The sequence below is a fragment of the Pinus tabuliformis genome, chromosome 3_2, assembly GCF_031772625.1.
Source record: "Pinus tabuliformis cultivar Carrire ecotype Pingquan chromosome 3_2, CPIR1, whole genome shotgun sequence".
Taxonomy (NCBI): domain Eukaryota; kingdom Viridiplantae; phylum Streptophyta; class Pinopsida; order Pinales; family Pinaceae; genus Pinus; species Pinus tabuliformis.
In genome coordinates, this window is record NC_142302.1 from 161,634,693 (window position 1) to 161,657,270 (window position 22,578).

Genomic DNA, 22,578 nt, shown 5'->3' on the forward strand with positions numbered 1-22,578 from the left:
TATCCCACAATCTGGAGGTGAAAATGCAATTGTTGAGAAGGTGCTCCATTATTTCCTCTTGGGCTTCACAGAGCTGGCATCTGGAAGGCCCCAAAACACCCCTCTTCTGAATGTTATCCTAGGTCAAAATTTTCTTATGCTGAACCAGCCACATGAAGAGTTTAATCTTCATCCAACCTTGATGCCTCCACAGGTTCTGCCAAATCCTATCTGAAACATGGGAATCCAGTTCAAGGAGTATGCGTTTTGCCTCCTTAAGATTAAAGGTATCCTCATTATTGTTGCTCCATCTCAGTTTGTCATGCTCCCCTGACACTAAAATCTTCCTTTGTTCTAACATTTTCATAAGTGCCTCTGCTTTAGCTTTCAAGGGGTTGTCATCCCTATAATCAAAGTTCCTCCAGGTTCTCCATTTTCCTATACTGTTGGTTTGGTCCCAAAAATATTTTACCTTAGATAACCCTTTGGTATTTGTCTCTTTCTTGAGGTCCAATAAGTCCTCTTTTAACAGTATAGGTTCTTGTTGCCATTTATCCTCCCAAAATAAAGCTAAATCTCCCTCTCTGATTTCCCAGAAGCTATTTTTTTGTACTAAGCCCTTGTTCTCCCATGCCTTATTCCAGATGTGTGAGCCCTTTATATTTCCATACATCCTTATGTGATCATTATTTTGCCAAGTGCTGGCATATTTTTCTTTCCAAATAATAGCCCACTGAGCCTTTGGGTCTTTTACCCAACACCACCATAATTTTGCCCCTAAAACCTTGCTTAGAATCTCTGGATCATCCAATCCAAGACCCCCATGGTTTTTAGGTTTGCAGATTTTTTCCCATGCTACCAAGGCCCATTTCTTTCTTTCTTCTCCCTTATCCCAAAGAAAGTCTCTTTGGATGGATTTGAATTGTTGCAAGACTCCTTTTGGTGCTAGGAGAGCTGATAGCATGAAGACTAGGATTGATTGAAGAACAACCTTTGTAAGCACCAACCTACCAGCCAAGTTTAAAGATCTAATAGTCCATTTCCTGATTTTATCTTGCATCTTATTAATCACTGGCTCCCAAATGCTCTTGTGTAAAGGTTTAGCAATTAGAGGAACTCCCAAATATTTTGAAGGGAGGACATCCCTTTGAAAGCCCAGAATTCTGGAGATATTCCTCTGAATAGCAATATTGGTATTAAAGAAAAAAATCTTAGATTTGGAGAGATTAACTTCCATACCTATAGCCATGGAAAAGTCATTCATGATTTGTTTATACGCAAGAGCTTCTTTGACTGTGGGGATTCCCTGCAGCATGGTATCATCAACAAATTGTTGATGAGTCAAGGCCTATCCATTCTCAGAAAGTTGGAGACCCTTAATCTTACTAACTTCTTTTGCATGCTTGATAGACCGACCAAGTCCTTCCATCATGAGGATGAAAAGAAAGGGAGAGAGCGGGTCTCCCTGCCTGAGACCTCTTGAAGGAATAAAAGTCTCGGAGGGAGAACCATTAACCAATATTGAAAAGCTGGAAGAGGTTACCAGGGCCATGACCCATCTAACCCAATTATGATCAAACCCAAAAGCAATAAGAACTTTCCTGATATAGGTCCAATTCAACTTATCATAAGCTTTGGCAAGGTCCAATTGCATGATCATTCCAGCCTTCCTATTACTAGTCAATGAGTGCACCACCTCATGCGCTTGAATGATGTTATTGAGAATTTGTCTGCCTTCCACATAACCAGATTGTTCTACAGAAACTAGTGTAGGAAGAAGAGGTTTGAGTCTATTGGCCATAACCTTGGATATTATCTTGTATACCACATTGCACAAAGCTATGGGTCTAAACCTGTCCGTAGTTTGATCATTTTCTTGTTTAGGGATCACGGATATAAAGGAAGTATTGAGCACCTTCAAAATAGTTCTATTCATTTTGGAATGTTCCACTACATTCAGAATATCATGTTTAACAATATTCTATCAAGCTTTAAAGAAATCCACACTGAAACCATCAGGGCCAGGCACTTTGCCATTATGCATTTCTTTGAGGACCTCACTAACCTCCTCTTTAGTCACTAGCCTGTTAAGGTTGAAATTATCCTCTCTAGACACTAGCCTAGGTATATGTCTTGTTAAGTCCCTGATGAAGTGCTCTCTATTTGAAATGGTTTCCTTTGCTATACCTCGAAAGTGCTGGACTAACACAGCTTCTATATCTTCATGGGTATTAAGAAGATTCCCTCCCTCATCCTTGATCAAAGAGATCCTATTGTAAGCTCTGTTCGCCATGGTGGATCTATGGAAAAATCTATTATTTTTTTCTCCTTCTTTTAGCCATTGAGCTCTAGATTTTTGTCTCCAAAATATTTCCTCTTGTTTACATAAATTCTCCTAGTCTTGCTAATGTTTGGTGACTTGATCACTTTTGACTTTATCAAAGCCATCCGTGATAAGGGCTTGGTTGAGTTCCTGCATTTTATCTTCAACAGATTTTTTTGCTTCAAAAATATTGCCAAATTCATTCTTGTTCCATTCTTTGAGCCTGAGCTTGATGTGCTTTAGTCTTTTGTGTAGAAGGAACATTCTTGTACCCTAAATATGCAAATCTTTTGACCACCAATTTGCAATGTTGCTGATGAAATCTGGGTGGGTAAGCCAGATATTCTCAAATCTAAAAGGTCTATTCCTGGGGGTACCAATACCCTGAACCTCCAGTTGAACCGGCCAGTGATCTGATCCTCCAAAGGGAAGAAATCTCGCTATCATTTCCTTGTCACTGAGCATAAGGTCCTTTGAGATTATGAATCTATCTAACTTTGAGGCTACTTGAGACTTTCCTCCTCTTTTATTGTTCCAAGTAAAGAGACCATTACTCGTATCAGTGTCAACTAGCTTCATATTATCTATAAAAGTTTGAAATGCTAAAGAGTCTTTACTTAGAGTTCTGGTTCCTCCTTTTTCCTCTGAAAGTGATTTGATCATGTTGAAGTCCGCCCCCCATGATCCATGGTATTCCTGCATGTATGTCTCTGAGATCCATAAGAGAATCTAGAAACCTGAGTTTATCATCCATTCTTTGAGGGCCATAAACATTCATGACCAGATAAGTCTCCCTATCTCCCACAGGCTGAATAACCACTGATAAACAATCCCTCGAAGCCTCAGCATCTATTATGTCAATCTTTTGGGGGTTCCAAAGAGTGAGTATGCCTCCTACTGTATTCTCTGCTTTGACTTCTAGAAACTCAAATCGATTGAGCCATTTTCTATGTATTTCTTTTATTTTTTGAATGGAACATTTAGTTTCCTGGATAAAGATAATATCCGGAGCTGCTTGTTTCATTCTATTACTAAGTAATCTTTGTTTTATTTTACTACCTAGACCTCTTATATTCCAAGATGTGAACTTCATCATTAAAGATTTGTAAAGGAGTAACTGGTTAGGTCTTTCATCTTACCTGAATCAATCATTAGCTTTCCACATTCCATCAATAGCTCATTCTGCTTTTTCTTGCCTCTTTTCTTTCCTAGGTTTCTAGGTGCTAATCCTGGTGTGGTTTTCATAGTTTTCACACCTTCGTTACCCTGCCTTTCATTGCTTCTTTGCCTCTCTAGCCCTTTAGCCTAAGTTTTCCATATGAATAGCTGCTGAACTCTATTGAACTCTTCTTGAGGTAACGAATCTACCCCTCCCATGGTTCCCTGTTTCAAGAACCCTTCTAGATCTAGGTGTTCTCTATCAAGAATCTCCTGTAGTTCGTGGTCCTCCATTTCCATCTCACTCTGGGTCATTTCCTGGTCCATTTCCAGTTCTGCATCACTCATCATGGTCTCTTTCTGTTTATTAATACCCTGTGTTTGTTCACGTTCTTCTTCTTTCTCCTTCTCCACTAGACTTCCTCCCATTGTCTGATCTACTTTTTCTATCTCTTCTTCTTCTTCAAGTACTTGGAACCTATTCTGATTGACTTGTTTCCCTTCTGTTTGATGTTGCTTTGGCCCCCTTTGCCCCTTTTCCTCTATGTACTACTTTGTGAAAGCTTTCAGTATCTTTCATAGTGTTAGCTTTACTCTTGTTCTCTATTTTACTGAGAGGGAAATCTTTGAATAGGTGCCCATGCTCATGGCATCTGTGGCATCTGAAAGGAATATGTTCATAATCTACTGTTTGCACCCATTCTTCATCAAAAACTTCCAAGATTACCTCATCCGGTAAAGCTCTAGAGAGATCCATCTCCACACATATTCTTGCAAAGGAAGTGTATTTTCCCCTTTTGGTGGCCTCAGAAGCTTTAACAAAATGCCCTAATTTATTTCCTATGGCAGATAATGATTCTGTTTACCAGTAATCAAGAGGTAGAGAGTAGAGTCTTACCCAGACCGGGACCGAAGTGAACGTCTCACGCTCCGGGACAAAATTCATAATCCATGGCCGCATATAGAGGCCTGCTGCTGCATAGAAGTAGGGCCCTCCTTCAAACACTCTGTCTTTATCTTCAATATTTGTAAAGACCACAGTGAAGAATCCCTTAGACCCAAGATGTAGGTCTATGCTTCCTTTTGGTTTCCAGTGGTATTTAATCCATGTCTGTAAAGCTTTTTCAGTGGGCCATAATCCCATGAATTTACAAATGATTGCATATGTCCGCATGTGGTCCCTGTGCGCCTGCAGAGCAGGATCATTTAAAACCACTCTAGGTGTGATCTCAGCTTTGGGTTTGCATGGTCCCTTTTGTGCTTTGTTTTTTGTTCCCTGTTCCTTGTCTTCTTCCTCATTTTATTTTGTGCTATTATTATCCCTTGATTTGGTACAATCCTTCTCCTCTTCAATGTTCTTTTTGCCTTCTTCTGAAGGACCTCTATTATTTTCTAATAGTTTCTTACCTCTGCTGGCCACAGCCTGCTTATAGGAGGGAGTGGAGCTCCCTCCTTTGCGACCTTCCATGGAGATCAATGCCTACTGAAGTCTATAACCCTAGTTGTTCGCCCACTCTTCCTTTTGATCGCAACCCTTAGTCCTTATTGATGACGCTTTTTCCTTCATCTAAATGATAAGTAATATTAAATTCTATAAAGATTATTATATTAAATTATGATTAAGACAGATAGGAGAGTATTAGAAACATAGATGATGTTGATTCTAAGATATTAAAGGGAATTAGTTGATTAAGAAATTAGTTGTACTAGGGATATGATATTAGTTAAATGGTTAATATTTGGTGTAAACCAACAAAGAAGGGGAATGATAAATTGTTGAAGACATGAATCATTATGGTGGTTGGAGAGAGTTTTAAGTTTTAAAAGTATATGGTGTATAAAAGTTTATAAAGTTTTTTTTTGTAAACAAGGGAATTTTTTTCTTTTTAAATAAAGCAGTGAAAGGATTTATTTGAGATTTATGAAAAAAAGGGGGCTTTGCAGAGGTTTGTTGATTTGTAAAAAAAAATTGTTTTGTCAAGATGACAGTGTTTTGGGTTCAAAAAATCCCTTTGTATGATAAGGATACGTGAATCTGATGAAGAATTTTCCTTACGGGGGCACATGTTAAAAACAATATTTTTTCCAGCGGCGATATGGAAAGAATCCTAATGCAATAAGGAAATAAACTAGAAAGTAGAAGGTGAATGATAAGTGAGAAACGAAATTCATGGGTCAAAAAGGAAGGCTCAAGCAGATCAAAAGATGAAATAAAAAATAAGTGGTAGAGATCATTTCCATGTTTAGAGAGGTTCAGACCAAGGAACCGAGAAGTCTAGCTAAAGACTAAAAAGAGATCTTGGTTGTTTGGTGTAGTGTGGATCTGCTACAACCTCCTATGTTTTTTGGTAAGAATTTTGAAATCTGGCTTGTTAAGTTGGAAACTCTTTTTCGTTGTAAATAGTTGATTGAGTACTGTTCTAATAACCCATATGATGATGGGATGTTTTAGTATTGGATTTTATAAAATAGGCATTGGATGAGAAGTTTTTGTGAAAGGTAGCAAATGCTACATCTTCCTGGGAAGCATGGAAGATCCTAGAAGCATAATTTGGTACAAAGGAAAGTGACATGAAGCAGCAAGTTGTGTCACAATCCATTGAACAATTATTAGCGAAGTTAGTTGTGGGTCTGAGAGTAGATGGGAAAGACTTTGGGAGGACAACAGATCTTGGATAATCCCACTCAAATGTGCAGTGATTTTCATGAAGATTGTAAAAGTGAGACCTATTATGCAGACGTGCATATGGATAAAGAATATGCAAAAGGAATTGCAGAGAGAGAAGTTGGAGCCTCTATGTGTGAAGCAGAGCAAGAGCATATACACGTGGATGTTGAATCCCACTGTCATGAGACACATGTGGATGATGGATGAAAAGTGAATTGTGAATTGGTGAATCTAGCAATAGACCTTGTTGATGATGGTAAGGTTGCAGTTGGCGATGACCTCTTTACATCAGAGGTTGAGATTAAGTTTGAGAATGACAAAGAGAGTTTATCATATGAAGTAATGGTTTGCAGATCTCAGAGTGCAACAACTAATGAATTTGGTGAAGTTGAAATTGTTAATGAGAACATGCATGTTCAGGTATCCCATCATAGAGTGAATGAAAATTATGTCGAAGACATTTGTGGTATTTTTTTTAAAATAAGGTTTAATTGTGGAAATATGGAAAGTGCCATATTGATAAAGAATTGAAGGTTGAAGCTACCACTATAGCAACAATTTATGAAGCAAAAGTTGAAATTGCACATGAAGCAGTGTTTGATCTAGCAGTTGTTGATGATCAAGAAGAGGATAATGTGATTAAAGAGTTTTTGATGAGGATATCCACTTACTACATAATACTGGAAGATATTCTCAATGCAATTGAAGAGGCAGAGAAGGAAGAGGAAGATAAGAAATCTCTCACTATAGAGCATAATGAAGTTGTTTTGTAACATTGCTTTTGAGTGTGTAGGTAAGTAGGACAATAGTCTAGTTATAGTTGTATCTAAAAGAGAAGATGAAGAAAAAGATGTTGGAAAGGACATGGAAGTTTCTAAAGATGAAGAAGAAAGCATTGAAGCAATCTTTCAGCAATGGAGTCAAGAAGAGATCAGGAATATGAAATGCAAGAAGCAGATAGAAGTTCACCATTTGAAGATGAAGAGCTGTGACAACAGTCCTTGAGTGAAAGAATATTTGAAAAGGAAGTTGTAGAAGGCAAGCCCATAAAGCTTAATTTTTTTTGGGAACAAATACAAGAGAAGTCAAAGAAAAATTGTAGCAATATCAAGTGAAGAAATATGGAGCTTACTGCAAGAAAGCGTAGTCAGCTATAGAATTTGGAAGAAAAGAAAAAGAAATTCAAACATTGTAAAAATTTTCGAGTCATTGTAATCCTAGTTGAGACTTAGGCCAGGACGCATGTTTAACTTATGTTTAGTCATGATTAAGTTAAGGTTTAGTCATACGATCGTAATTAAGGGGGAGTATTATAAATTGTAATTACTCGAGTTGAGTTTAGCTAAGTCGAGTCTAATTTAGTGTGAGTTTGCATGAAGTAGTTAGCTAGAGAAAAGGAAAGTCGAGTTAGAGATTGCATGATTCCATATTTTGTAAGTGTGGTGCTTATGCACCCGTAGTTGGGTCGTTGTAATGTGTGAAAGCTAAGAGAAGCAACTTGAGTGGATGTATGTGAGAAAGATTAATGAATAGAATTTTTTATGTATAGAAGCAACTTGTGTTTGTTTATTTATAGCTGACTCTAACCAACATCTATTTTACAATAATATTTATGCACAGGCTTATCAAATAGTAGAAACAATTGAAAAGCATTTTATCAATAAGGAGATCGAGATTCTTCCTCTCGCATGCAAAGATTGTAGTGATAAAGAGAAACAAAATATTTTATACCAAAGCTTACATGTGATGCCCCTAAAATGTTGAAATAGGTATTTCCATGTCATGTAGGAATATTCACATCTTTTTGTTTCACAAAGTTATCTAAAAAGATTTAAAATATTTGGATGTGAGCATTGTAAGCTGAACTGCAAACTAAAAGTTGCCTGTTGTAACTAGCTTTTCACCTATAGATTTTACCATGATAAATTTAGTGATCACTCAATGGACATGAAAGAAACAAAAGAGATGATGTGCATGAAATGCTTGCATATACAACTAGTTCGAATTGTGTAACTCCTTTCTACAAAGGATTTTCTATGGCATAGTATTGCAAATTTTTTTATGATGAAAGAGAAGTATACCATGTTATATTATGAAATTTATGTCATGTTGGTAAAGGAATTGGTATTGATTTCTTCCATTGCATGCCTTGCAATGGTTGTATGTTATTGACACTGGTAGTGCATAGATGGCGAGGAAAAGGCCTTGAGTGAAACTACCCAATATGCAGTGACTCTCTCTTCACTTCTAGTGTCCTAGTGAAATCTCTTCCTTGTTCATGTAGGAGTCAATATGAATATGAAAATTCATTAGGAGTGTGATAAGCGATGGGGTAGTTGAAAATTCATGAGGAATGTGAAGGGTTGCCTACCCATTTGTATAAATATACCCTTATTCCATTGTCAAATGGATTTTAGCACTTAGGTGGCTCTTAGCACTCTTACTCTGGGTATTTTGGATTGTGATGTAGTGAGGCCTTAGAATTATTTTGGAGATGGTTTGAGAATATTACCTTCCACTATTGGATCTTGATGGACTTTTGGTACATGTACTTGATATTTCAACATTATCAATGAGAAGCTCTCCACTTTTGGCAGGATTCTTGTGCACTTTCATGATGGTTGTAAGGTCGCCCTATACTTCTCTTATGTGTGCATGTTTTCTTTCACATGAGTTATATGTTAATGAAATAATTTGTGGCTTATGACTCACACAGTTGCTAATGGATTTATACTCTTTCATTCCACGCATCACACTATTTATTAGTTGTGAAGTACTTTGCAATTAGTTTTTAGTGCTCTCCTTACTCATGTATGTCTTGGATGGTTTTAGCAAACTAATCCCTCTTGAGATGTACTTCATCTTATTTATTTGTTGTTATATTTTTGTACTTTGTGTTCCAAGCTTATCTCTTATGAGCTGATTCATATTCACACTCTAGATATTTCACACTTTCCTTCACATTAACACCTCTTCACTCAAAACCCAAGAGAAAATAAACAAACGTAGTGGAAGTTAGGCCCACATACCAGATGAGACTCCTATCCCAAATGGAGTGAGGTCTAATTGGTATTTAATACCAAGGAGATCCCCTTGAAACCATTGAAGGTGCATTTTGCCTCATCAATAGGTGGATAATTCCATCAAGAATTGAAATATTTTTGTAGATAACATGAAATTCAACATCAATACTTTATTCCTGACACCTCTCAAAAATCAATGTTCTTAAAGGAAAAAATAATAAATAGTAAAGGGAATTCCCAATTGCATGATTCAGCCTAAGAACATGGCACCTTACTTTTGGATTGAAGCCATGAATTACACAAATTACATTCAAAATTTAATACTTCATAGGGTAGTACTAAATATGACTCTAAAGGAAGCTTGAACACATGTTAAGTATATTGTTTCTTCTTTCATAGTATTTGGCAATCAATTGCAAAATTTTATTCCATATAAAATACATGAAGCAATAAAGAAGAGTCAACCACTATTTCTTGTTGTTTATTGTGAGGATATGAAGGAATATAGGTTATTCATCGTATTTTTGAAGATGTCTTGTTTATAAGGGCTATCCGCTTTGATGAGCAATTTGAACCAACAAATTCTCCTACTTCTCCCATTGAATGTGTTGCATAGTGCAATGTAGATCACACTAAAATTTCTATTCGTGTACATTACATAAAAAGGAGGTGTCTAAATTTATGTTGTTCTAGATTGCATTATAAATCACAATACTAAAGCTAAAAAACAATGGAAAGAAAATATTTTTGGATCTAAAAATCAGCCATGAGAAAACTTACCATCAAATCAAATGGAAATGTGCAACTTGAACTGGAACAACTTAATCAAGGACATAATTAGAAAAGAATCATTTTGGAATGAGAGAAGCTTGATAGATATGGTTGTGAGACAACTAATTTCCACTACTTTACCACTAACCAGTGCCATACTTATTCAAAGACAAGTGGTGTCTCTCTTTTGAGTCACACCATTTTATTTTATCCACAAGAATGTTATGATGCTCTTAGTATACTAGAATGGGCCATTGCCATCATACAAGTGTATTATTCCTTGCTCAAGAATCACACATGGGATCTCATTCCACTCCGTAAGGGATGAATACTAAGTCATCATAAATTGGTGTACATAACCAAATATGCAACAAATGGATCTATTGACAAGCATAATGCACACGTTGTGGCCAAGGGATTTTCACACTTTAAAAGTATTCATTATTCCTATATCCTTGTTCATTTTGCTAAGATGGATTCCATATGTATAGTTCTTTCTCCTGTTGTCTCCCAAGCCTAATCAATATATTAGATGGATGCTAATCCCTATATAAGCCCCATGTTAACCCAAAAAATCCTTATTAAGCCCTGGATATTGAGTGATTACATTTCTATTCTTATATTGCTATGTGGGATAGAACCCCTCATGGTCCTGTTATCACCCTAAGAAACTCTCCTAGGTTGTATCTCAGAGATGCTCGGGAACATTAAAACTCAACAAAAAATGTTGGAAAATGGTGGATGAATGGAAGAATGATGCATATTCAAGCCAGATAACCACTTATACTATGCTTAACCCCAGACATGGGTGAACACCCCCAGACTACAAGGCTTTAGACCACCAATTACTCACAGTTTGAGGAACAGGTGAAGATGGAGAATACTGATCACACCAGCAGATGCACAGGACACTGTGATGGCCAGCTGCAACCAGTTAAAAGGTCTGTAAATCTATTTCCTAATGCACAGACAGGATGATAGCTCTCTGGCATTACAACAACAAAAACCTGCATACACATTCAATAATACTAACTAGATCCTAACACAGAGGTGGGATGACAGCCCCTCTAATGCTAAACATCAAGAGCACATGAAAAATGTATAACAAGCACAACCTGGAACAAAGAAGAAGTGGAAAGTGAGCAATTAACAACAAAAGAAGCTTGCATTAGCTGAAAATGAAGACCAGAAGCTGCAAGTATCATAGTAGTTACAGTCTCCAGAAGTTGAACTTTACATCAAAATAACATTCATCAACCATCAACCAACGCTTTTTGTTAAGTTTGTAATGTTCCCGAGCATCTCTGAGATACAACATAGGAGAGTTTCTTGGGGTGATAACATTAATTGGCACTGTTGCTGGGGAGAGGAGAATTGAAGCTCAGCTTCCTTGGGAGAACGACACAGTTCCAGATTTTGATGATAGACAAGGTCTGGGCACATATTCTGGTTGTAATCATCTATCTGGCAACTCCACTAGAGGAAGACCAACCTTTGGCGACTCCACATTGAAGTTCTGGCTCAGTTTGTGAGACATACTCGAAGAAATCCTCAGAAATCACCATCTGAACCAGTGCCTGACCCTAAGAGGATTGTTAAATTGAAGAAAGCATCACAGAAAGGGGAAACAGGATCAGGTAAGCCTAAGAAATCTCATTCATCTCTGAAAGATAAAGTCATAGCTGAAGATATACAGTTTGAAGATTTCAAGTTCAGCACTATTAATAAGGAAATTCCTTCAGAGATTAATTTAGCCCCTTGTGCAGTTAGTTCCCCTTTGAATCTCAGTCCAAAGAAAGCTTCCCATTCAGTCCAAAACATCCCTTTGTCTCTGCCATCCATCACATTACTTCCTACCATTCAATCTGCCAGTATCCTTCCACATATCCCAATCATGGCAGGCCAACAAGCACCCACGAAGATAGAAAGAATTGTTGCTGCTAGATATGGACCTTTGGTCTTGCCTGTTCCTTTGAATCCTATGCCTGTGGGAGAATATCATAAATATATGCCTAAGTTCACTGGCACAGATGGAGTAACAACAAAAGAACACCTAGAAGCTTTTTACAGTTATGCTGATAATTTAGATATAAGTGAAAATGATGTGTGGATGAGAGTTTTTGTTCAGAGCCTTGATGGAGAGGCCAGAAAGTGGTTCAGAGAACTAGCCCCTAGATCTATTGCTGATATTGAAGCCTTAGATGATGCATTTTTGAAGCACTGGGGAGATAAAAAAGACTTGCTGTATTACCATACTGAGTTTGGTAACCTGAAGAGGGAAAATGGGGAATCATTGCCTGATTTTAATAAAAGATTCAACCGTATGTATATTAAGATAGCAACTGAGGTAAAGCCTACCCCTACCTCTGCAAAACTCACTTATGCCAATGCTTTTGACTCTGATTTCTGCCTGTTGTTGAGAGAAAGGAGATGTGCCACTCTGGCAGACATGCAGGATGCAGCCCTAGAAGTAGAATCTAATATCATGGCTGCAGAAAAGCTAAAAAGTCAAGCTGATAGAAGGAGGCAGAGAGGTCAGACTTCTACTTCTTCTACATCATCTTCAGAGCCTAAATTAGACAAAATGACTAAGATGATAGAGTCATTGGCTACTAAAATTTCTAAGTTAAAGGTTGAGCAAAATTCAGGAAAAGCAAGACAGTAGAACACATTTACTCCAAGAAATTCAAATCCATTCAGAAGAGAAAATGAGTAGTTACAAATCATTTAGAGGGGAAAAGAACCAAATGAAGAATAGAAAGTTAAAGCTCCCTTCCAAAATGTAGTCATGGAGGAGGAACAATTTGAAGAAGATGAGGATGAAATTCACTGCATGGAAGATAAAGGCAGTGCTACATTTTTTACTTTGGTTGCTTATGAAGAATCATTGCTGCAAGAACAAGACAGTCAAGAATGGGATAGAGAAGTTGTCCTACAAGCTGAGCAGCAGCGAAGATATAATCTGAGGTCAAATGAAAAAAATGTCAAGGAGAATACTGCCCAAAGAGTTGCTGTCCAAACAGATTCACAGAATATTAGACAAAGAAGACCAGCAGCTGATCCAGTCATCCTCAAAGCTCTAGTTCAAGAGGTCAAGGGTTCTGATAAGTTATCTTCTTCTTTCAGCTTTGAGTCAGAAGTTCAGAAATTGAAAATATCTGTGCCTTTGGTAGAGTTGGTTAAGAGTGAAGTGTTTAGAAAGCCTATCCTTGAGGCCCTTGAGCTAGAAACCACACAAACCTCCACTGACTCTGTCAATTTGCAAGATGATAAGCCTGCTGTTGTGCTTAGTCCCATGATTGAATCTGCTGATAATAATTCTCCATATTTTTATGTCTCCTTGACCATTCATGAAAAATCCTCCACAATTTCCTGCTAGACACAGGGGCCAGCCACAATTTGATGCCTAAGGCTGTCATGGAAGAGTTAGGCCTTGATATCACTAGACCCTATCATGATTTATTCTCTTTTGATTCAAGGAAAGTGAAGTGCCTAGGATTAATCAAAGACCTAGCCATTACCTTAACTCAATTTCCCATGAAGAGTATGATGAAGGATATTGTGGTGGCAGATGTGCCTCCCAAGTTTGGCATGCTGCTATCCAGAGGGTGAATTAAGAGACTAGGTGGGACATTACAGAATGATCTATCTTATGCTACTATCCCAGTTTTTGGAGGATAAAGCAGAAGATTGTACAGAGAAGCACAATTGGCATATATCATCAGTGATGAGAAAAATCCTACTAATCATCCTATTTATGCAATGGAAACTGATTTTGGAGCATGTATTCTTCAAATAGAAGAATCTCTGAAGGCCACAATGCAGATCAGGAAACCAACAGTTCAGGCCAAAGAAGAGCAAGAAAGTCAGGTTTGGGAGATGTTCTTTGATGGAGCATGTTCCAGGGAGACTGCAGGAGCAGGGGTGGTGCTAGTATCTCCAGAGAAAGAAAGCACACAACTGTCTTTTAAGCTAGTTTTCCAGGTCACTAACAATATAGCAGAATATGAGGCTCTACTATTGGGTCTTAGCGCAACAAAAGACAGAGGAATCAAGAATCTGAAGGTATTTGGAGATATTGATTTGATCATTCAGCAAGTAAGTCAAACTTTTCAAGCAAAGCACCCAAGGCTGAAAGCATACAGAGATGAGGTATGGAGAATCAGAGATTCTTTTGATTATTTCTGTATTTCATATATTCCTAGAGCCCAAAATCAGCTTGCTGATTCCCTTGCTGTGTTTACTAGCATGTTTATTCCTCGCATGCCTCCCAGACTAGTTTATGAAGTCCAAATGAAATACAGACCATCCTTGCCTAATAATGTCCATCATTCGAAAGTTTTTAATGATGATGATGAGCTAAATAGCTTTCTGCAATTCATTGATGAATTTTTCGAAATGCGAATTGACTAAGAGAATGAAGCCTTGGAAGAAAGCCACTAGTCCTAGCTTAGAAACAAGATTGGTAAAAATAGCATTGTCCAGCTTCCTAGTAATCATATTCCTAAGGGTCTAATTCCTCTAGAAATACTATTTGACCAGAATGATGTGCCTTACAAAGTTGCCCAGAAAGAGAATCAATTTGCAGTTTGTAAGCATGATATAGGAAGTCCAGGTCAGCCTAGATACATACATTTATCCACTCATCTGTCTGCTGACCAAAGTTCTGATTACTGCAAATTAATGAAGTAGTTTGCTGATGTGTTTTCCTGGGAGTATAATGACCTGAAAACGTATGATAAGAACATAATCCAACATAAAATCCCTCTGGAGAAAGACACTATTCCTTTCAAACAGAAGTTGAGACCAATAAATCCTATGCTTCTTCCATTGATTGAAAAAGAAATTAAAAAATTGTTGGCTGCCAAGATCATAGTTCCTCTTAGATATTCCAAATGGGTAGCCAATCTAGTAGTGGTGAGGAAGAAAAGTGGAGAAATTAGACTGTGTGTTGATTTCCGAAATCTAAACAAATGCTCCAAGAAAGACAACTATCCTCTGCCCAAGATGGAGCATTTACTGCAAAAAGTCTCAGGAGCCAAAGTAATGTCTTTCTTGGATGGATTTTCAGGCTTTAATCCGATTGCTGTGCACCCAGATGATCAAGAAAATACTGCATTCACCACTCCTTGGGGCACTTTTATGTATGCCAAGATGCCTTTTGGGTTGATGAATGCTGGAGCCACCTTTCAGAGAGCTATGGATATAGCATTTGTGGGGGGGGGGGAGGATAAATTTGTCCTTATCTACCTTGATGACATAACAGTTTACTCCAGTAGCCATCAAAATCACTTGCAGCATTTAAAAAAGGTGTTCTTGAAGTGTAGAAGGTTTGGGATTTTAGTCAATCCAAAAAAATCACAATTTGCTTTAGAAGAAGGCAAGCTGTTAGGGCATGTTGTCTCTGCTGTAGGTGTTCAAATTGACCCAGAAAGAGTCAAAGCAATACAGGCTTTGTGAGGAGGTTTATCCAAAATTTTGCTGAATATGTGAAGCACGTTACCTCCATGTTGAAGAAAGGGGCAGAAATCAAATGGACTGAGATGGCAAGAGGATCATTTGAGTCTATTAAAAAAGCTATTATGGAGGCTCCCACTTTGACAAGTCTAGATTACAGCAAGGAGTTCCATATATTCTCATTTGCCTCTGAAGACACCATTGCTACAGTTTTATTGCAGGCAGATGAAGAAGGTTCAGAGCGTCTAGTGGCATTTTTTAGCCAAAACTTAAGGGATGCTGAATTGAGGTATGAAATTATAGAAAAATAGGCATATGCTATTATTAAATCCTTAAAAGCTTTCAGAGTTTATATCTTGCATTCAAAGATAATTGCATATGTACCCTCTGTTGCAATAAAAGATGTCTTAACACAACCTGATGCTAATGGAAGAAGGGCTAAATGGATTGCAAAGATGATAGAATTTAATATAGAACTGAAGCCCACCAAGCTGGTCAAAGGTCAGGGTCTTGCCAAATTATTGGCTGAAGAAAATTGCAGATCATTGGACATTGATTTCCTGTGCACAATTGAAAAAATTGGTCAAACAGATGAAAAAGAGGAAGCAGCTGAACCAAAAAGAGAGCATTCAGTGGCCGAGAATCTAGCTTCTTGTGATTGGTATTCTGCCATAATTAATTTCTTGCTGAAGCTAGAAATCCCTTCAAGCTTTACTCAAAGTCAAGCCAGAACTATAAAGCTTAGGGTAGCTAAATATTGCATTTATGAAAATCTGCTCTACTGGAGGGATCCATCTGGAGTGCTTTTGAGGTGTTTGGACAAAAAACAGTCAATAGAAGTCATGCAACAATTTCATTCCAGCATGTGTGGAGGGCACCATTATTGGAAGACCATTGCCCATAAGATTCTCAGAAATGGGTACTATTGGCCCACTTTATTTTCTGATGTATTTTCTTTTGTTAAATCTTGTGACAGGTGCCAAAAATTTGAAACAAAGCAGCAATTGAAGTCCCTGCCCTTAAAACCAATACTTGCAAAAGGACCTTTTCAGCAGTGGGGCTTGGATTTCATTGGAGAAATCAATCCACATTCCAGTGGTCAGCATAGATGGATATTAGTAGCCACTGATTATTTCACCAAGTGGATTGAAGCAGTCCCTACCAGGAAGGCTGATCATAATGTGGTCACGAATTTTTTGACAGAGAATATCTTCAGTATATTTGGTTGTCCACATAAATTAGTCACAGATAATGCAAAAGCCTTCAGGGCAATGGAATTGGTGGAAATGTGTAATTCAATGGGTATTAAACTTGTTCATTCCACCTCATACTATCCTCAAGGAAATGGTCTGGCAAAATCCTCTAATAAAAGCATGATAAGGATAATTAAGAAGCTGTTAGAGGACAATAAAAAGAATTGGCATTCAAAGCTCAAGTATTCACTGTGGGCTTACAGAGTGACCATTAAAAGATCCACAGGGAATTCTCCTTTCAAGCTGGTATATGGCACTGAGGTTGTATTTCCAATTCAGTTAACTCTCCTTGTGGCAAAATTCCTTCAAGAAGAGCAGGATGAAGAAGAAGACATGGCAAATAGGATCACTGATTTAGCAGAGGTACATCAGATTAGAGAACAACTGGTTGAAAAGGCTGCAACACATCAGAAAAAGATCAAGGAAGCCTTTGAAAAGAAGGCAAAAATAGATAATTTTCAGGTTGGTGACTTGGTTTTGAAATGGGATGCACTAAAAGAAAAGAAAGGCAATCATGGGAAGTTTGATGCTTTCTGGACAGGGCCTTTCATCATTTCACAGGTTCAAAGGAATAACACCTTCATACTGAAAAGTATGGGAGGAGAGGCAGTTTTTGATGGCCCAGTCAATGGGCGTTTTCTGAAAAATTATGTTGTTTAAGGTCTTTGGCCTTAAAGTTGTAAATATTTTGTTTTTATCAGTTTTGTGCAGGCAAAGTAGACTCCATGCCCAATGGAACATTAAGAATTTTGGCTAATTTGTTTTCAACTGGAAAGGCAATGGTCTGCAGATTCTTGAGACCTCACAGGGAGGATCTCATCCCCAGAAGGAGCCAGTGTTAGCTCTGCTATGAACTTATGCATTTGGAGAACCAAATTACTACTGTGGTAGTGTTGTTTCATGCCTAAGGAGCTTGCAGCAGTTTATTTTATCCTTCCCCTTCATTTTCCTTACCCTCCCTTAACCCCATTATTACCATTTTCCTTTTTTTTTTAACCTCGTATAAACCTATTTTTCGTTTAACCCCGGCGCTAAGGTCTTAACCCTTTTTAACTACACGCCTTCACAAATCACATAACATGTCGGGGCCCTCACCTGTCACATCACCTGAAGCACGTGCGCGATTATCCACCGCCGTCCGATCCTCCACTTTGTGATCCAACGTCATACACTACCCCCGCTCCCGTAAACTTCACGTTTGTTAGTCCGCGAGGAAGGCGGTTTCTCGCTGGACCCTCCAGCCACGCGTTGAAATATGACTGCATCGCATGCCCTCATACGGAAACCGCCGCGGCCCCGAAAGCGGTGCCGGGAATACTGCTCGCCCACTATACCACTGTCCCTCGGCCGTTAACCTCTGCGCTCCTTTTGCGCCTGATCGTCGTCAGATCTGCCCGACCGCGATCCAACGGCTCACATTCATTTCGATTCCGTGTCACCTCCCGATAACCCTCATCATGCGATCTCCACCATTGATTTTTATAATCCGACGGCTGGGCTTCGTTTCGCCATTTAGTCGTGCCTCTGCCATTTCGTTCGTGCCTTTAACCTGTCTATGTTTCCAAAGGAAGAAGGCGGCCAGTGTTTTAGCTCCTAGCGTAATAAATCCTCAGCAATTGCATTTAAAAGACAGAATGGACAAACGAAAAAAAGGACACCCTCGAGCAGTCCAAGCATTTATCAGTGATAGAGCATGTTCCATATTGTACGCCACTTGCTCAGAGGAGGACTGCAGAGCACCAGAAAAGGTCAATTTTGTTCATAAAAACACTCAGTTTGCAGCAGAGACCGATATCTTATTGTAAATGTGGTTGGTGGTCCATTATGACCCCTCCACTCATAGCATAGCAGAGCAATTTTGTAAACAAGCCCCATATATACCCAAAAGCAAGATGTAATGATGGTTGATGAATGTTATTTTGATGTAAAGTTCAACTTCTGGAGACTGTAACTACTATGATACCTGCAACTTCTGGTCTTCATTTTCAGCTAATGCAAGCTTCTTTTGTTGTTAATTGCTCACTTTCCACTTCTTCTTTGTTCCAGGTTGTGCCTGTTATACATTTTTCATGTGCTCTTGATGTTTAGCATTAGAGGGGCTGTCATCCCACCTCTGTGTTAGAATCTAGTTAGTATTATTGAATGTGTATGCAGGTTTCTATTGTTGTAATGCCATAGAGCTGTCATCCTGTTTGTGCATTAGAAAATAGATTTACAGACCTTTTAACTGGTTGCAGCTAGCCATCACAGGGTCCTGTGCATCTGCTACTGTGATTAGTATTCTCCATCTTCACCTGTTACTCAAAATTTGAGTAATTGGTGGTCTAAAGCCTTGTAGTCTGGGGGTGTTCACCCATGTCTGGGGTTAAGCATAGTAGAAGTGGTTATCTAGCTTGAATATGCATCATTTCTTCCATTCATCCACCATTTTCCAACATTTTTTGTTGAGTTTGTAATGTTCCTAAGCATCTCTGAGATACAACCTAGGAGAGTTTCTTGGGGTGATAACAGGTCCCATTTTATTATAAGTGTATCCTCTCTCTCTCTCTCTCTCTCTCTCTCTCTCTATACACACACACACACACACACAAACACTAAGGAGACCTAGTCTTAGGATCATCAAATATTCTCTTGTTCATTGTATTTATGGTATAAGGAGGTTTTTCCCTCGAAGTGGATTGTAATTATCGGTTTCTTATAATTTTTAAGGCACAAGGATCATAACATTTGGTATTAGAACTCTTGATCCTAGGGTTTTGCTGCTTCAAATAGGTCATCATGGCATTTTTGCTATAACTTTCTGTGTGTGTGTGTGTAGTTTTAGATGGTGAAACTTAGAGATGATTTATAAGCTATCCCAAGAAATATATGGTTCAAGTTTCAGATCCAGGTTAATCTATATTTTCAAAGACATGGTCCAAGGAAGTTAGGGTTTCTCAAGGTTCCTAAATTCAGTCTCAAATAGGCTAGTTTGGCATTTTCGCTATAACTTTTTTTTTTAATGAAGTCTCAAAATATGAAACTTCAGCACAATTGAGAAAAAATCATGGTGAATGGTCCAAGTTACAGATCTTTGTTCTCTATATATCCAGATATATGATCTAAGGAACTTAGGGTTTTTGTATGCTCCAAAATTTAGTCTTAAACAAGCTAGTTTGGAATTTGTACTAGAATTTTTTTTCCATAAGGATTCATAAAGTGAAACTTGGATCATATTAAGAAGAAATCTCAAGGAATATATGGTAACATTTTCATAAATTTTTTCACTATAATTTGGGACTTATACCCAATGGAAGTTAGGGTTTGTTAAAAATCATAAAATAAATTTTAAACAGGTCAACTTAGTATTTTAGCTATATCTTCTTGTCTAGAAATTTTCAGACTGTGAAATATTTAGGAATTTTAGGAGACATATAGAAGTACATCAGGTATAGGTTCCAAAATTATATTTTAAAAATTGGAAATGTGGCATGCTATATAATTTGACTGTGGGAAGAGTCCAAAAAATTAGTAAGTTTTGGGAAAGTTACAACTTGCAATTGGCACATCAGATTCAGTTTACACTTGTGGAATTTTTTCAAGGATCATAACAATGGCTTTGAAGGGCACTTTTCTACATGGTGATTTGCATAATGAAATTTACATGGAGTAGCCTCTTGGTTCTGTGTAAAATTTTTCACTTTTTTATAGACTCCAATATTCATTGATATGTAAATATTGATAATTTTTTGAGTGCTTTAGGTTTCCATCATTATCATTTTAATCCTATACTATATAGTAAGAAACGAAATGTTAATCTATTGATTCTATTTTTGTATATGGATTATTTAGTTCTCACAGATAATTCTTCATCCATAATTCAATGTCCAACATGCTAATGGAGCAGTTTAATATAATAGACCTTGGTTATTTGCATTATTTTCTTGGTTTGCAAATCCTTCAATTTTTAGAATGGATCTTTGTAAGTATTCATTTGATTTACTTCAATGGTTTTGGCATGGTTGATTACAATCCTATTTCCACTCCACTTTGCTCATGTGTTACATTGTCTACTAATTTCTCTTCATTTTGATTTAATCATTCACTAAATAGGCAAGTGCTTAAGGGTCTGCTTTATTTGACTCATACTCTCCCTAATATTTGTTTTGCAAGTGGACTTCTATCTTTCTTTTCTCAATATGCTATTGAGAATCATTGGAGTACAACAAAATGTATTTTAAGGTACATTTAAAGTACGGCAAATTTTGGCATTCAATACACCTCTGGTGCTTCGTAGATTGTAGGTTTCACTGACCTAGATTATGATGGTTGAATTGATGATCGAAATTCTACCTCTAGTTTTGTTTATCAACTTGGTTTTACTCCTATTGCTTGGTATTGCAAGAAGTAGCCAACAATTGCATTACCTTTTGTAGGTGTTGAGTGTTGTAACTCTTACTCGTGAGGAGATTCCTTCGTTTTGACAATTGATAAGAGATTATGGCCTTTAATCAAATCTCCCCACTACTCTTTGGTGTGATAATAAAAAATTGATACACATTTCTTAGAATGAAGTTAAGCATCATCAAGTCAAACACATTAAGATCCACATGCACTTCATTCGGTAAGTCATATAGATTGGTATTCTCATTGTGGAGTATTGCTTTCTCAAGTGCAACTTACTAACATTTTCACACAACCTCTCACATTACCTCATTTTATTGAATTGTGATCGATGCTTAGGGTGATGGAAATTGTCCCTAGCGTTGAATTTGTAACTATGGTTGGTATTCATAATGTATATTTGGTCACTTGATGTACTTGTATTGATTATTGTAAAATCATGTTTTAAATGCTAGAGTCAAAAGAAAAATTATTTTGAGTCAAAGTCCCATTGCGACTTTTAAAAGAATAAAATTTGAATTTTTGAACTGTAATTTTTGGCTCCAAAAGTTGTCAAGTCAACTTCCATCCAAGTCAAGTAGGCCTAGGGTAAAGACACACCCCTTTGACGTAACATATCACTATATAAATGTAACTTGACCTCATTTCTCCACCAACAATTTGCATCTCTCTCTCAAGGAAGTTTCTGAGCAAGAAAGTGAAGGACAAAAAAGACTAAGAAAAAAAAAAATATTAATTCATCTATTCTAGCTTGTACGTGTGGATAGTCTCTCACTCTGCAGTTTTCATATTCCTGGTCAGTTCTGTTGTTGGGGGCCAAAATTCTGGGGTAACTGGCAGTTGCAGGAGGGTTGAAATTCTGGGTCAGAATAGGCAAAGAAAAATTCTGGATTAGATTGGGAGGATTGACTTGGAGAGGTTGACCAGGTTTGACAATAGGTCTAGGTGTGTCTCTTGTTGAACAGGAGAATTTCTCTATTGAAAAAGTTTGTTGTGTTTTTCCCATTGGTGGTTTTTCCCAAGGTAAATATTGTCTTCTTCTTGTGCATTATGATCTTTATTGTTCTACTATTCTTGTATGGTTGAATTTTGGAAGTATAATTGTTGAATGCTATATTAGAAAAAAAATAAAAGAAGATCAACATCAAAAGTAATTATCAATATTTCAGAAATATTTTGCTACTCTACATTGCACTTAGAAAATAAACATGGAATCAAATCTTTGGTGAAGGAACAATGACATCACCTTTGAAGAATCCCTACTTTGAGATTCTATTGTTGAAGTCCTTCTTGTTGATTTGCATCCATGGTTTCTTCTATGAAATCTAAAAACAAGTTGGAAGGAGCCTCAAAATTCATGGCATAGAATGTTACAATTTCTCTTATTCTTACAAAGGAAAAAGTTGGATATCATGACAAGGAAAGTTGTAGAACCATAAGATATTGCAAGAAAGAAGAATTTTAAGGAGGATGGCATTACTACTATGAGTCTTATTGTGGACTCCATCATAGATCATCTTATTCTCTACATTGCAAAGCTTGATACTTCCAAAAATATGTACA